The sequence below is a fragment of the Oreochromis niloticus genome, linkage group LG22 (assembly GCF_001858045.2).
Source record: "Oreochromis niloticus isolate F11D_XX linkage group LG22, O_niloticus_UMD_NMBU, whole genome shotgun sequence".
In the NCBI taxonomy this organism is placed as follows: Eukaryota; Metazoa; Chordata; class Actinopteri; order Cichliformes; family Cichlidae; genus Oreochromis; species Oreochromis niloticus.
Genome location: NC_031985.2, coordinates 18758220 through 18776090, shown reverse-complemented (window position 1 = coordinate 18776090; position 17871 = coordinate 18758220). Strand labels below are relative to the sequence as shown.

At 40.6% G+C, this 17871-nt stretch overlaps 1 protein-coding gene across 4 annotated transcripts in view; it reads right to left on the bottom strand.

Annotated features, from left to right (window-relative positions):
• Positions 1–17871, bottom strand: part of trps1 (trichorhinophalangeal syndrome I) — a 119058-nt gene that overhangs the window by 75614 nt on the left and 25573 nt on the right. Inside the window, exon 3 of one of the 4 annotated variants that reach the window (XM_019350955.2) lies at positions 13454–13491. The exons of the other annotated variants lie outside the window; for them this stretch is intronic. The gene's annotated coding sequence lies outside the window, so the exon portion shown is untranslated. The remainder of the gene's footprint in view (positions 1–13453; positions 13492–17871) is intronic. 4 annotated transcript variants of the gene reach the window in all.

Below are 17871 nucleotides of genomic sequence, written 5' to 3'. Positions count from 1 at the left end.
AGAGAAAGTTGGCCAAGGGGAGGATTTCTTTTTTCGGGGGAACCAGTAACAGCTGGGAATTGATTTTACAGAGGCAGGAGTCTAATTGAAAGTAGGGAGGGGGTTCGAGAGCGAAACAGAAATAGGGAGAAAGAGGAGGACAACATAAAACCACCGCGAGACAGAGTCCACCTGCCATTTTAAGACTAAAAGCTTTCAGCTGACTACCAGGTCCCTAATCAATGCCAGAATTTTTACTTACACACACATTCTCTCTTCGTCTGCTGTGTAGCAGGGGCCCAATTCTTTCCTGCCAAGCAAATCACACACACACGTAGACTGAGTTGCAGACCCACTCTACCAGAGTGTAGGACTCATTTGTAATGGGGTAACAGCATGCAAAATATGTCATCTTAAATGTCAAACTTAATCAGAGGTTCACATTTCAATACCTCTCCCTCATTATGAGCCTCTCTCTCTCTCTGTTTCTACCTCTTCTTCACTCTCTCTAGATGGCTCCCCTCTTACTCCTAGCTATATGGGTCCAATTCTCACTCACGCACACACAAACACACCCCACTTCTCCTCCTCTCCTTATCTATCCATCTTTCATTCAGCATTCTCTCAATTAATCTCTTATCCATTTCCCACCCCCTGCCTGTCGTTCCCCCAATCTCTTTTTCACTCCTCCCCTCGCTCCTGGCCTATCCTTACGTGAACCTTGATGTGTTGATGTGTTTGTACATGTGCGTGCGTGTAAAGGTGTAATTCTCTAAAGCACAGCAATCCCTTTACGTGACTGACAGACAGATAGCTATCATTAAATGTAGGAAGATTTTTTTTTTTTTTAAATAAAAGAAGTACACACTGTATCCCTCACTGTTCTTTCCGTGCTTGCTATGCACATCCAACTAATCCTTCAAAGATACTTGATCACTTCACCTTGATTTTGTCTCAAAAACTTTAGATACAAAACACTTCCAAAAACAGTCCACTGATACAGTTATTGATTAATCCACCCATCAATTAGTTTTCTGCCACTTATTCAGCAGTCTCAGCAGCCCAGATTCTTCTTAAAGCAGAGCAAGATGTTTAAATCCAGGCAAAGGTGAGACTGGGGAGGTAGATCAGTCAGTAAATTGTCACTCAAGTTTGTCAATCTCCCTCATCACCTTTCCTCTACTTGTCAACAAAATCCCAACTTCCTTCGCCTTGGATCCAGCAAAGCAACCCAGGCCAACTGAGGTGCCAACTGTCATTCATGCCACTTTGAACCAGCCCAGTGCAAGCTGGAGGTTATCAGTCAGCGAAGCAAACTAGACCACACGGTCGGCAAAACGCAGAGACTTCTAACACCTCTAAAACCAGCACCTTCTTTCTTGGCTGTGCCAAGAAATTGTCTCCATAACTAATTTACTGACAGGCTGCTGTTTACACCTTTTGAGCATTCCTGCCTGGCTACCTGATCGCGCTTCTACACATTATTAGCACGATCTGTACCAAAGGGCACCCCTGATAAAGTCCAATGCCTACCGGGTACGAGTCCAAGCTCTCACTACAGTTGCACAGGGGCCATTACAATGAGCCCCTTAGAACAGCCTCGGGGTGCGGTTGCTTTGGAAACTGATTAATTATTGATTGATTATGTATTATGCCATTAACATTAGTCACATGTCTAGGGTTGGGTTGACCCATTAAGATCCAGGATACTCATAATGCTATAGTGCTTTCTTATCAGAACTATCACTGACACTTTTAGAGTTTTCTGACAAGTATTCAAATGATATGTCAAGACATCCCAGTTACTGCTATTATAAAATTAATTGTAAAATAAATCTTCTATTATCAAATAAATCAATGTTATTAGGCTGAATTTACCCTGTTATATATTGTGCTAAAACTATCCGCCAAACACAGATTCCAGACGCTCAAATATGACTGCGTCTATCCTGTACACACACAAACAACCCCCCACCCTCCCCTCAACACTCCCCCCTCCTTTTCCCCCAACACAAACTTTATTAAAAGTCTATTAGAGGAGTCTGACCTTGAATAACTACATGGGATTACTGCACCACACAGGGTCTGGGAAACACTGTACTGTGTGTGCTCTGTGTGTGTGCGTCTGTGTCTAATACTCGGTAGGAGGGCTACCTAACCCTTTGGGGAGGAAAGGCAGAACACTGCTTAACACCACATGCAGACGTACAAAAATAACTGGCAGCTGTCCAGTGCAAGCACTATCTTTTGGCTACAAAGCTTTTTGGGATTCAAACCACTGTCCTAGCAGAGAAAATTCAACAAACAAGATTCTTTTAAGTGATCTATTAATTGAAAAGTGTTAAATTTCTGTCTTCATGCTCAGCATGCACAAATATTACAAGTCACAGAAATTTTCACTTATGACTCATGACAGTAAGTCATAGGTGACACACTAGCTCTTTTGGTCCATAAAAACATTATTTTGAAGTGAACACCAGAAGCCACAGGTGGGTGACAAATGGCTGAAAAAACAGGTTACTCACTTCTTCTAAAGAATGTAAACTGTTTCCTACTGAGATTACTGGAGATTAGGTCTGTGTGCCTCAGTCACACAGGCCTAGTCCAGAAACCCCGAAGAGCTTGGTTACAAGGGGAAAAGCTGTATTCCTCAACTTCTTGGTGAGTGGGGCTTGCTTTAGGTTGCTGTCTGTCACTGGGTGAAATTGGTCGCTAAGAGGCTGCTGCACCAAAAACCTAGGAATAGTTTGCTACTAACTAACCACCCAGCGGTACTGAAACTCGAAACAGAGACTATTTGTTTTCAAAGTGAAACCAGCACCTTTTGGAAGATGTTTCTCTGTTTGAGTCACACTTTTCAAAGCTTCTGAACTAATTATTGAGTAGTTGGCAAGTGTTCGGAGACAAGTCATCATCTGCCATGCAAACTACTATTTTAACACGTTCTCACTCCCAAAGCATAATATTTTACGCTAGGTGACAAATCGTCAACATGTTACGCTTCCGGCCACCCAACACGTCCCTAAATGACGAGATCGGAAAAATGAGGAAACATGAGAACCGTTTGGAATCAATCTACACATGTTCGTTCATTTTACTTAAATCGCTTTGGAAAACACTATTTAACGTCATTAAAGTGCTGGTTAAGGCTGGGGATAAGGTTATGGTTAGGGTTAGGGCTGGAATACATGGCTGGAACGTGTATTACCGCGGGACCGTTATTCTACTGTATTTCACCCATAACCCGGCGCGTAGCATAAGAACACAGAAGGTCAACTTTTGTGTTCCTCAGGAACGCCGCGGGACGTGACAAATCGTCAGGTTGTTATGCCTCGGGAGTGAGAACGGGCTGACTATTTGCCTAAGGTGGTTTTCAGTACAACACCGGATACCTTTTTGCGACCAATTTCGCCTAACAACAGAACCTGGCTAAACAACTTACCAACTGGTCAGGGAACACCAGTGGTTACCAGGTGGTCACTGACCAGTCTCTACGACTGTGTAACTGAAGCTTAGCAATCGATATCACAGCGAATGCCAGCATCCACCTACAACTGGTTCGGAAATACGTGTTTTTCCCTAGCAACCAGTGGCTGCCAGGTGGTTGCATGTGGTGTCTAACCCTGTCTGCCTGGGGCCTTAGTAAATCAAACTAAAGTATATTTTGTTAGACTTCCCAACACAAAAAGACATCAAGTGTTATACTACTATAAAAGGTTACCTCCCAGGGCACTGCTGTGAAGTTTTCAGTGCAAGTTTAAATGACACTGAAATAAATCAGTATGACAGCACGGACACACACAAAGATAGATGATGCATAAACGCATACGTATCTGCATTCAAATCTTTCTTACACATCTGCATTATTTCATTATGTCACAGCCATTACCATTCACTTTCACATGTGTTTGGATTTCTGGTTCTTATAAAACAATTTGTGCAGTTTTGGTAAAATAGTGAAACAAAAGACACACACACAGGCACAGACTATATATCTCTTCTGCTATTTCAATAATCTGTGACCTGAGAGTTTATAAGACTCAATAGTCTGGCCCTTGGAATGGCTGTCTGGATTTTAACTTTATATACACACACATACACACTCATATACAGACACGGCTCCCCTGCTATGGTCCTCGGAGCATACTCTGTCTGCGAGCGAATGTGTGTGGGGAGCATACCATGTGCGTGTGGTCACGTCTAAGAAAGCCGCTTTAAAAATGGATCTCTCTCCGTCTCTTTCCCATTACCACTGACGATGTCACCTTTGCCATTTTTTTGTGATGTGCAAATGATGGACTAAAGCTATTTGCTGTGTGTTTCTCTCATTTGTGACTATAAGAATAAGTCATACACCTGTCATGAGAGGGAGAGAGAGAGAGAGAGAGAGCGCATGGTTTCAAACATGCAGCAGCATGGAAAACGCCAGCTCACAAGGAGTGCATGTAATTAATTATTGTTAACTGGCTGGCAGGAGAAACAGGCTGGCAATGAGACAGACGCAAACGCAAACGCGCAGAAAGGGAAAACACATGTCAACATACTTAATCACACTTTTGAATTCATCTTCAAAAGGAAAATGTCTCAGAGAGTTTGAAAACATCACTAAAAGATATAAAAGGAAAAGAAAATTTGCAATCGAAGAAACACAATAAATGCACGTTCACACATCCCTCCAACAGACTGATCAAATGAACAATTACATCTCGCTGAATAAGGGATGGCTGTAAATAATCATAAAAACGATTGTTTTATATCTGTTTAAAAAGATAAGTTCCAACATTTGGATCTAACATTTACATCATTTCAAAATAATCCAACTTCATTAAAAACTCATTCGTATTCTCCCTACGCATCAACTGAGCACCACACAAAAGCAGACGCACACAAACACACACTCCATCCTCCAGTTTAAAATCTAAAGTTAGTGGACACCGAAAGATTAATATTCTGGAGCAGAATGCATTTAAAATGAATTTTTGAACGTCAATGAAAGGTATGTTACACTGGGATAAAAGCATAAATACCTAAGCCTCAATGCCTAATGAAGCACACTCATCAAAAGCAGTGTCTGTAAACTAATTACAGGGCACCCTCCATAGAAAACTCAACTGAAGGGCATCCTCCACATCCTCCAAAACAAAAAAAAAGTTTTCTGCACTGAAAAGACTTTTTAAAGGAAATGTGAAAAAAAAACGTGCCCTGTGAAAAGAGGAGTGAGAAAAAAAGAAATAGTCAATGAGGATGCCTCATGTCAAAACCACAACCCTGCGAAATATGAATACTAATCAAAGACCAAACCACAATATCACACTACACCAATTCCAAGAATTGCTTCAATACATATTTTATGCCCAAATATCTATTTCACTTGAGCTCATAAATGTGCATATTTGAAAGGCTCAAAACTTAGGCTGCATCCCTTGAAATGTTTCAAAAGTTTCAAAGCAGGAACTCTTTCCTGGCTTTCTACGCTTGCTTGAGAGACAGAAAAATGGAGTGATATTGATATTGATTTACTGTGAAACTATCAGAAACAGTTTAACTTCACACAGTGAAGGCACACACATCTAACAAACACCAAATGTAGCAGTCGAAAAGCCAAAAAAACACAGTTTGGCTTCCCACGCCGAGGGGACCCACTGCACTGTTCCAAAGCTACACTAAAAGGCAGCGTTTGATGCCTGTGGTGTGGGTTCTCCTGCCATCAGCTGCTAGATTTCTTTTTTTTAATTTCAAATAACCTGCAGTTGTGCTGTAGACTTTATGCGTCTTAATGATTTCGATTGTGGGGATGAGTTCTTTGACACATGACTGTCACGTTTTCCTGTCGTGGTCTTTGTCATGTGATACGCATAAACCCCAATAGAAATGTGAAGTACGTGGCCAAACATTTCTGTAAGCTTCTCTACTTCTCCGGGGTCCTTAACGAGGCTTCTAAGAGCAGCCGATGAATGAAATGCATTCTTTTAGTTTGCTAAGGAGTGCTGCTCTTCACCCTTTCATTCACTCCCCACTACCATTTCTTGTATAAGTGTGAAAGCGTGGGAGGAGGCAGAGGTATGTATGCGCGTGTGTGTGTAGCGGAGAACCGACAACTTCCTCTAATCTTCCTGCGATCATAGCTCAGAGGTTGCTGGGGGACAAACCAGGAAATTACACGCATACTCACACATACACACAGGATATGGGTCAGTTTAAATGGACACCAAATAAACATGTAAAAAGTGAATACATGTAAGTCACACAAAGCAAATATAGCACTCATGTTATCCCCGGCATATATAAGAGAGCCCAGCATTGCATCCACTGTATGCACAAACAGAAAGATAGAAATAGATGAAGAACATACAGGGAGACGTTGGGTAAGTATTACAAAGGGCACCATTATTAAAGTCAACACCTCTGATAAGCTCTGACGTGTGATGCGTTTTTGCTATTCCCAACCCAGACGAGAGGTCTCTTTCTGTGAAAGTGTGAGGGGTGGGGGCAGCTTATCTCTCATATGCTGTACTGGCACACACAAACAAAGAGGCATGCTGCACTTAAGCTGACAAACCTAAAAGCAGAAAAGTGTGGTTACATTTCACTGAAATGGGCGCCGACACTGCCTGTTGTCTCAAGTCTTTTGCAAGTTAGGATGGCCTGCACGAGCAGTCTGTCAAAACATCGAGCGAACGCGTACCGCATAAAGTCCGAGAAATGCATAGACTTGAACTTTCCAAGCTCGTGGTGAACCTTTTTTGCGCCAGTTGTCTTATCTGCGCCGTCAGCTTAGAGCCCAAACATATCAAATAGTTGACAAAATTACAGCTCATTGTAATAAATATCATGCATTTATTATATATATATAATTTATATAAAAATTAACATGTTTAGACTACAATTGAAATCATGATTATATATCTCTATAGTAACATTGTGAATAATTTAATTACTTTACACTACCTTACTCTTAAAATATACCAAAAATTAGCTACAAAAACTAATTAGCTGTGCTTTTTTTGTAAGTAATAAACTATATGATGGAATTTAAAAATGTGTTTTAGCTTTCATTTTTATATTCAGGCCAGTTAACATGCGTGATATAGACACACTAATTACCAAATTGTCACTGTGATTTGTATTCAGTAACTGACTAAACTGTAATGTAATCTGACGCAACTCTATGTAATGGTGCATTTATAAATTCTATCCGAAATGGTCTGAGGTGCCATCATCTTAACTGTCACCCAGGAAGTCACAGTTTCAGTTTCAGGCCCCCCTGAGCAGAACGGCTTTAGTTAAAGGCTTAAAAAAATGCTGTTGCACTTTGTTGCTTTATATGTAAACCTGTGTTCTTTCTGTCACGTTCCTGTCATTTACAACAACGAAGATCAATGCGCGGTATTAGTAAAAGTAGAAGTACAGTTCAAATGTTAATGACACCCATGCAAAGAGCAAAAAAAGGAAGTAGGTAGCAGCTATGGCCACTATTTCACAATTATAACTGAGATTCATTCACTTCCTTACACTATGTGTGCATCTTTGCATATTTGATTGCATGTAGGGACATGTAACTGTGTGTGTGATGTCAGTATTTGAGTCTAACAAAAAGAGACAAAGAGACGACATGAGTGTATTCTTTCTTTTTTTCTTTTTTTTAAGGACACTAACACAGAGATACACAATCACAGACAAAAACTCAATGCAAAAGACACTGGGGCAGTTTGAAAAGGCTTGGGGCTAAGTCTGAGCTTTCATTTCCTCTATCCTGCATCACAACTGACAGACACACACACATGCACATAAGCGCACGGATACATAGAGACAGAAGGAGAGTGCATCATTACGAGACTTTTGGCCTGCCCAGAGCAATTGCAGAGGTAGACAGCTCTAAAAGAAATGACTACACAAACCTGCTCTATAGTTAAACATCCAGCTTTTTTCAACAAGTAGAGTCGTTTGGTCTGGAACGAAAAATTACTTTAAAAAAATCAGTGAAAACAAAATTACAACTATTTTTACAATAAAAACGAATCTGCACATTTACTGCTACAGTGTTTCTATGAGAAAATGAGACGTAATCATAAAGCGGATGCCACAAAAAGGCAGACGATAAGTTAATGTAAAGATAAATGTAAGTTTAAGATATTTCTTTTGTAAGCCACGGAGTTCTTGCTTGCTGCACTCCATCACACACGGCTACACACACTCACAAACACAACTGATGTTATGTAAAGTTTTCCAAAAATTAAGTTGATATAGTGTTCCCGGCAGTAATATAAATAAACATGACTAACTTGCTTAACCCTAAGACTAACCTTCCACTACTCTTATCTCAATTCTATTTGTAACCTAAAGATAGAACCACGTCTACTTTTTAAAATATAACGTTTTACATCACGGGGACTTGCTTGTTGTCCCCACAAGTGAGGTGGTCCCCTCAATCTTACTGTGTGAAGAGATTTGGGTCCCCACAAGATCAGTGAAACGAGTACAGACACACACAGACAAATGTGCAGACTGTTAGCCTTCCTGTGCTAGGGGAAGTTGCAGGTTGTTGCGACATCAGTGCTTGAGATAAAAGCCCTATCACTCTCTCATACACACACACACATAAACACATAACATGGGCTCAATGTGAAATTTGTTTAGATTTATCATAAATTTGGCTTTTAGGAGAAGAGGAATCAATGTTTAGCCGTCGCCCTATCACAGCGCGAAAGAACTTTATTTTCATTTTAAAAGAGTCGTTACCAGCAGAGCACATTATGAAGTGGACCGGTTTTTATGACTGTGATGCTGCGACTTCACTCACATGTCAATAGATTGCAATGCAGTCATGCGGTTGCCTACATAAACCGTGAGAGATGTGGAGTAAACCCATCACAATCATGAATTTAAATTATGACTTCTCTCAAACCACTGATATGCACTGAGTTTCAACCATCATTACACATCACCACAGGGAAAAGGAGCACTGTCGTCCTCGGTATTAAATGAAATGTTCGGACAAGATTTCATTTCATGTTTGAAAATTATGTGGAACAAAAAATAAGATGTGAAATAATGAATTCTCAGTATTTTGAGGTTAACTAAGGTAAGTACTTTTAAAATTTTGAAATGATCCAATGTTGTTAGAGAAGTGTTTAAATATATCTTGTAATTTAAAACTGCTATTCAATTCAATTCGGTTTTATTTCGCCTCAAGGTGCTTTATGTTGGTAAGGTAAAGACCCTACAGTAATACAGAGAAAACCCCAACAATCGAACAGCCCCCCCTTTGACAAGCACTTGGCAACAGTGGGAAGGAAAAACTCCCTTTTAACAGAAAGAAGCCGTCAACAGAATCAGGCTCAGGGAGGGGCAGCCATCTGCCGCGACTGGCTGGGGGTGAGGGGAGTAAGACAGGACAAAAGACATGCCGTGGAAGAGAGCACAGAATAATAAAAACTTATGATTGGTGTATAAACACATAGTGAGTGAAGAGGAAACACTCGTCCAACAGCCTACGTCTACTGCAGCATATTCCAACCTGTCTAGCATCCGCTAGGCATACCAAGTTAAACTAGAATAACTTTATTACTCCAGTTTTCACATCAAACTGCACAGCTCATACATAAGGAGGACGTCACCCTAATGTACGCTGACCCGATTTGATCTAATTCTGCATTCTCAACATGATAAACTGAAATCGATCAACTGTGATTATCTGTCTCAGTGTGCTCTGGATGATTTTATGGAGGAGCGTGAAGCAGAGGCTTTGTGAGCGGGATGAAGGTGGCGATTATTCCAGGAGGGTCGTCTTGACTCAAGTCCTCTGGCTGCAATATCGACAGAATGGTATCGACCATTAATCGTGTATTGTGGAGCTGGCGCCAGCATCCCACCTGCAATGCACTTTGGATAATAAGTTATGTAGAAAAAAAAAAGAGAGAAAGAAGTGAATGTAAACAGAGCCTCCTGTAAACACTTGCTAAGGAAATTCACTCTGACCTTAGGTAGGTTTTCATCATATTCTGGACCTGAGGGTAAATGCAGCATTACGCTCGGTCTTGTCTAAAATATGTTTGCCATTTAGAAACTGGCACAGTGAACGGATACAGGGCTCTGATAATTCTGACATCAAAAAGGAGAGGCTACAAGGTAAACTTTCAATATTCCTGTGCATTTATTTTGCATGTCAATTAAAGTGACTACAGAAGACAGCAGTACTCCAAGAAGGTATATCTTGTCACCTACAGCATTGAGCAAACTCTACCCGTGATTACAAAACACACTGTCTGAATTCAACAAGGGAGGCCTGTTTTCTGAGGGCGTGATTCCAACGCGGTTTAGCTATCAGCTCGCCAGGCCTCAAACTAATGACATGATCACATTTGAAAAAGAAGAGCTTAACACACCCTATCCTACCTGTTCTGCCAGAACTTATCAGCCTCTTTTGCGTGTGTGTTGAGGTCGTGTGTTCTCAACTAGATCAGGACACCTTAAATAGGTCAGAGATTTACAAGAGATTCGGGTGGATCAGTAATAAGAGCACAGGTATGTAATGTTTAGTTCTCACACCCATCTAACTGCTGGTACACCCTTAAAAAAATTCCACATGCATACACACAAATACAAGCATGGACGCGCACCGAGCGAAGAGTTCAGCGCTTAAACCTATCTAGCTGATACTACACCCTAAATCCTTTCATCTCTTATTTTATACCCAGCCCCTCCCTCTGTCTTCCCTTCTTTTTGTCTCTTTTTGTTCTCCTCTCTAATCTCTCTGATCTATGCCGCTGATGAATGACATTAAAAAAATGGCGTAACCTTGGTGTGCTCCTGAAAATCTCTTCCTTTTATTTTTTTCAACATGTTCAATTTTTACTACAATTGGCAGCCTAAGCTGTTCTCCCAATGTTAAAGACTGTCCCATAGACCTGGAGCAACACAACAGGTATAAAATTATCAAATACACATTGGTAGTATCAGGGAAATTGTCAAGCCGAACAGCTATCTATTACCCTCTATCTGCACCTTTTAGCTAACTTCCTCTCAATATTACCTGTTGTCAGCATTTAATATTTGTACTTGCGCCATTATGTCCCAGTTATGCATGAGTCAAACATAACAAACCACAAGTCTGGCAAGGACTCAAAAAAGTGAAGGCATGCAAAACTGAAATCGCTGCAAATGCTTTGCCATTCACAATTGTTTATCCTCTGGGGTTGATTAACCCAAAAAATAAATTACAAGGCTGTTTGGCAGCTGATCTGAAGGTCTCTGACATCAGATCCTTGCACCTCCTAAGACTAATCAACTTGTATTTTGTAAGATGACCTTCTGATGAGAAGACCTACTGACGTTAGGAAAAAAAAAAAGGTAGGGAGACTGAGAAAGAGAGCTTTAGAAAGACAGCCTGAAAAGGAAGAGACAGGGAACCAGAAAGAGGATGAAATGCGAATTCATTGCCTTAAAAGCAGCTCTGAGTAAAACAGTTTGATAAGAATCAGACTGCACACGCACATGTGCACACACACACAAACACACGCAACCTTTTACTCTGAACCTCTTTGGTCAGATACGCAGATAAGATGTGTTCAATTAGTGTTCAATTATAGCGTGTGTGTGTGTTTGTGTGTGTGTGTGTGTGTGTGCAAGAAAAGAAAGCCAGCATGAGACAGAAGCAGGGATAAGATTCTTTCCACCTATGTGTCATTTCCTCTCTCCCTCTCTTTCTCCCTCTCTCTCCCCCTCTATGTGTGCATTACATTATTCCTATCTAACGAGGCTTTCGATCACTCCCTCTCCTTCTCCTTTCCTTATCATCCTGCGATTCATAGCACATCTCCCCGAAACAATAAATTCAACTATCCTCCAAAAAAAGACTTAAAAAAAAAACAAAAAAAAACAACGCTGTCAATTTCTAGCCATGTGACAGTGTGTCACTAGATGATCACATGAAAAGGAGTCTTGTGTGATGTGATACTCAACTGATCCCTGTAATAAAATTGTCTTTTCTCTTGTCTGAGTTTAACGGGAGGGGTTGGGGGATCGGGATCAGCTGTGAGCTATGCTTCAGAAACTGGCATGTACTCTTTGACCTACTTCAAGTTATGTTAGAAACTGAAAACTTTAAAACAATGGTTCCCAATGTAGGAATCCCAACAAAGAACAGCAGAATAAATCTGGTCCTTGCAAACTTGTGTGTAATGTTCTGTCTTCTAAATGTCAAATAACTCTGACTTAAATAAGTTGGAATATTATCAATCAAAACTGTTTAAAGTGCTCACTGTGCTCATTTCCTTTTGTTTTAAGAGTAGCTTTGTATGATTGTCAGATCAAAATAATCCTGAAATCCAAAGCTGTTTTAGGCCTCAGGAAAACAGGCCTATAGACTATATAACTAAATTGTACTATATAAACTGGCAAAAAACTAGTTGCTAGGAAAAACATTACTATTTCCCTGACTAGTTGTGTGTGGTTTTAAGAGGATTCTTGCTGTTGGTAAAATTGGTTGCAAAGAAGTAAACAATTCTGCACTGAAAGTAGGGTGCTGGAGTTGCTAGATGTTTGTAAGGAAGATGCCAACTTGTCTGCAAACACTCATTAAATGCTCGCTAACAGTATTGAAAGCTTAAAAGGTGTAATGCAAACTGGAAGCGAAATGGCACAACTTACACATTTTTTCATGTTTCACTACCTTTCAGTGGTTAGTTAAGAACTGTTTGCAGACAAGTGAGTATCTTCCACACCAATGGCAATTTGCTAAACAGCAAAAACTTGCCAATTGGTCAGGGAATACACAATTTTTCCTAGTGACAGGGTCACTGACCAGCGTGTGTGACTGAGGCCCTAGCTCTGTTTCTATTCGTTATTCTACCATCATAGACAGAAGCAGGCATGTCAAGCTTCTGTGCTAGTAGGCAGAGATGTGTGCTGAGTTGACCATATCAGGGATATCCACTGTCTTTGACTTCATACAGAGGCAAGAGTAGAAAAAAAACTTTCTGTATCCTTTCATTTAGAGCAGTGCGAAACCCGAGGGGCTCCTTGCACATATGCTAAACTCATTATTTGAAACCTTGGCTACCTTTAGTAGAAGCTTCCACCGTTAAGCCGGGAAATAGAGAAAAGCATAATAAGTCAAATTTTTTAAAAACTTTTCATCGTATCTATCCATTTGGTTTTCTGAAAATTTGAGAATTCCTGCTTTAAAATTCTAAGCTGTGCAGTAACAGCGTGCAGTCCTTTTCAATGCGTCCCTGCTGAGTGCAGCACAGGGTGGAGCCACTGGTCCCAAAGGTGTTTTTTTCCATGCTGGAAATTTGTCAAGAGTTTATCAAGATAGGGCAGCGTTCAAGCATACAAGCCAAGGGTAGCAGGGAAGGGTGGTAGAGTGACTCAAGAGTAAAGCATCCTTCAACCAGAAGGCTAAGTTATCTCCCTCGTGACTGTGAAAATCCAACCTGCTAAAGTGTCCTTGAGCAAGACACCAAATGCCTACCAGTCCCAGGGGTGCTGTTCTGTAGCGGAGGTTGCAATCTACAGGGGGAGATGAAAAGAGACGATTTCACTACTGGGGATCACTGGAGTATCACAAAAAAGCCTGTGAGCTAAAGTCACCAGTTCCACGCCTCACCTCACCACAAAACACTCTGGTGGCAAATTATCTGCCTCCCCCTCTTTCTGTCTATGTGGCACTCTTTTCTCTTACTGCCTTCCTCTTTCTCTCTCCTCCTGTCCTATTATGGACATAGCAACAGTGTTGCTGTCAGGACGACTAAAGATTTGATTCAGTGTCTGTCCCTGTCTGAATGTGTGTCTGTGTGTGTGTTGTGTGCATGATAGCAGATAAGAGCCATATATAAACAGCACTTAAAAGCAGAAATGTAAATGTTTAGAAGTCACTGCAGAACACAGACCATATCAAGATACCAGAGAGAGCAAGAAAGAGAGAGAAAGGAAGATTAAAGCAGAGTTCACACCAGGAGAACTAGCAGACTGCAGTTGAGACTCAAGTTGGATTCCAGTCATCAAGAAGACTTGGTGGAATTTCACATCTCAAAGCATCCAAACTGTTTAATCTGCTGCTGAAAGTGAAGGAAGTTTTGAAAAACTGACCAGGATGCATTAGCACCTGTGTAGCCTGTTCAGTTCAAGGCTTCATATTCATTGGTAAAATAGTACAGAAGCGACACTGGAGTGTCCGGGCAAACAGGAGTATAGGCACGTTATCTTTTACAGAGGAGGTTTCTGTACAGGCATAATGCATCAAACGCTTAAAAAATATCCAAAACGTCATTTAAGAGAACTCTTTGATTATTTTATAGACATTTTTAGAAACTACTGCAATAACATAATGACTGAAAAGCCACATAAACAGCAATTAACCTCAGCAGTTTCACTCATCAGAGAGGGAAACTATCGTTTTTTGCTGTCAATCTAAATTTTAAGCTCTGAGACTTAATAGTGACCTAATTTTGAATGAGTCACACAGGTCTCGAGACGGGTCGCTGGCTCTTTAGCAACCATCGTCAACAGGGAAAATTTTCGTTTCCGCAGCTGGTTGGTGAGTGGTCAATAGAGGTTGCCGGCCATCGCTAGATAAAATTAGTATACAGAAATGAAGAGGTATACGGTTTGCTTTGGTTGCTACTAGATTGCTGTGGTTGCCCATAGTTACATTTCAACAGCCTTTGTAGTCTACATCTTGGGCAAGATGGTGAACCCCAAGTTGCTCTCTGATGTGTTCCTCGGACTATAAATGTTGAATAGAGAGCACTTCAGCATAGGGAAAAGTGCTTATACACATAAGTGAATGAGGCATGTTCTATAAAGTGCTTTGTGTGCCCAAATAGACTAATAAAGCGTTAGATGAGAACCAGTCGACTACCACTTGGTGAATAGTTGGCGAGTGTTTGCAGGTATGTCGGTATCTTTCATGTGAGTGAGAAAAGCAATAACAACAGACACCTTCAGATAGCGAACAGATTCTACAAACAGCTTCGCATCAGAAACGTTGGGAATTTCTCTTTAATTTCCCAACTTTTCTACTTAGAGACGGTGATATATGAGCATTTCTCAACACGTCTGACAAAAACTCAACACAAATTATTTATTGAAACACGGCCCCTTAGACTAATTGGCCTTTTTGCTTACAAATTCACTGTAACTTTGGATCCAACACTCGAACCGAAGCTGTAAAGAACTTCATGAATCAAACATGACATGTTTCTTTACCATAATATCAAAGCTTGCACATTTTGTGAAAGGCTGCTGCAGATGAGGGTTAGAGGGTTCGGTGTGCGAATCCTCGAAGGAACAAGCAGGAACAAGTCCATTTTCACATATATATGTGATCTAAATGTACGTATTGTGCTCGCTTGAGAGTTTGTGTTTGGTTACACAAGTGTGTGGCTGCGCAAGCGAGTGAGTGATTGTTAGCAGAAGCTCGTTAACCTCAGAAGTCATTACCACAGCCTCGAGGTTTACGGCAATTAGACAAAATAAACGGCAAACGAAAAACAAAAAAAGGATAAATGAAAAACAAGAGGAGAGAAGAAAGTGATTACTGGAGAAAAAATTAAAGTGATTATTTTCACCAATTTGAGAAAACAATAACCCTCCCCCCCCTCAGCTCTATCCCCTACGAGAGCGGCAAAACACAATTGCTGGAAAGAAAGTAATAATTGGAGAAAAATAGAAAGCGATCATTAGAGTTAAGAAAAAAAAAACACATTCGTTTTGACAATTTCTAATATAGCTAATGTGAAAGAGGAAAAAAAGGCAAATGTTGCAATTTATGAGAGCTAAAAAAGGAAGCGCGGTGAATACGCATGTATGTGTGTTTGAGTCGGAGGAAAAGGGGTAGTAGCTGACATCACTGCTCCTATGTAGACTTTTTTTTTTCTCTCTTTTCTCAAGACGTTTTTGTTTTTACAGCTTCACTCTGGGCAGACCAGACCGCTGTACACACGTTCATGCACACAAACACACATACCCTCGCTCGCTCGCCCCCTATCTCTCTCTCACTCACATACACACATGCACACTCCCATACATATTCCCATACGCACAGACCCCTAAAGGGGCCTTTTTTCCACATTGGACCATATGGTGCAGACAGGCGCACGGAAACAATTCTCTAAAAACAACACACATTCTACACTTAGAAACCTACCACACACACACACACACACACACACACACACACACAGGCTCATAGATTTTCCCTCTCTCTCTCTCTCTCTTTCAAACACACGCACATACACATGCACACACCAGACAGTTAAATCTGCTGAATGAATTGCTGCCTTGTTCAGCAGTGCACTAATGGCAAGAACCTGCTATGGCGATTACCACACACACGCACACACTCACACACACACACACCGGGGCTTAGCATTAGGCATTCTAGGGCACTTATCCATTAGAGAGGTTAGTTATTTTCCTCACTCCAAACGTAGGTATTCAGCTTAATATTCCAACAGAGGTGGTTGTAAATCTACTCGGTTAAGGAGCTGGGGCAGATGTCTCCGAAAAGCTGGATCTCCTTAGTGCACCAGGATGGAGCTCGACCAATTATACAAGCTAATAAAAAGGCTGATATTTTACTTGTTTTTATTTTTATTTTACTATAAAAACCTGACGGTGAAGCCTTGAAATCTTTATTTTTAAAAAAGTTGTAATTGTGATGTATTCAGTTGCGTCGTAGCTTTCTTTCTGTTTTAGTAAGTCTTGCTTACCGTTTCCATTAGCTTACTCTACTTAAAAAATCTTCCCACATATCCTCTAGGTCACAGTTTTGTTTTCTCTCACAGTCGTTAAATCCACTTTTCTGCCAGTCTCTCTAGTTCCCTTTTTTTCTCGTGTAATCAAAGACGCAGCAGGTTCTCCATTATTCTTAAAATTTGGCACTTTTCATCTTTCATTTCAGACAATTGGCACTGTAAGGATTGAAGAGTCAAATTTAACAGTGTTTGTTATTGCAGTCAAATGTATCCGATGGACTCAAAGCAGCTGGAGACAAGAATGTCCAATCTCAGCATTGATTTGTTAAGACTGAAAAAGTGACTTCTGTAATGCGCGATGCCGAGAAAGAGAGCACTGAGTCATCTCACTCAGAGGGAAACTTCCTTTCATACTAATGGGGAAGAAACTGCACATAATAAAGAAACGTTTCCATAATGTAAAAGTTAGGGTTACAAACATTACTGTCACAATTATTTTCATTCTTAGTCATTTGCTATTTTATCCTGTGATTGTTTATTGCTAAGTAATACCATTAACTGCTATTAAGAGCTTCGTGTTTTCAGCTGAACAGAAGCAATGTCAAACCTACTTTGTCAAAAAAAACAAGAAATTTTGCATGAAAATACTTAAAAAGTCACCCCCAAAGACACCAAAACTAAAGCAATGCAGAGGCTGTTTAAGCATAAGGCCAGTATGTCTTGCATAAGCAATAATCAACAACGCACTGCTCGACATAAACTAGCAAATCTAGGATACCTCACGTTGTAATGTTTTTAGAAATGCCATGTTAGACCCATAAAAGTTCCTGAAACGTTCCTGCAGCTGATTTAAAGCACACCTTTACAGGTTTAGTTCTGTCTAGCATTGTCACTATGAGCAAAGGACTATGTGTGTGCATCAGTCTGTGTGCTCTGCAGTGATTGACAGCTGCCGTTGCCGATGCTATACAGGCTTCATGAGAGCACTCTGTCTTCTGGATTCAGGAAACGAGATAATGCATCTTAGACAAAAGTCTTAATCTCACTTAATCTTACTTGACATTATCCACGTTTTTGGGGGCAACTCAGGTGAGAGCTACTGCACAGTTGTAATTTTGTCACACAGAACAAAATTCAGACTTGTGTTGTAAATGACACATAAATGTTATCAGAACATAAAAAGGTGTCTGGG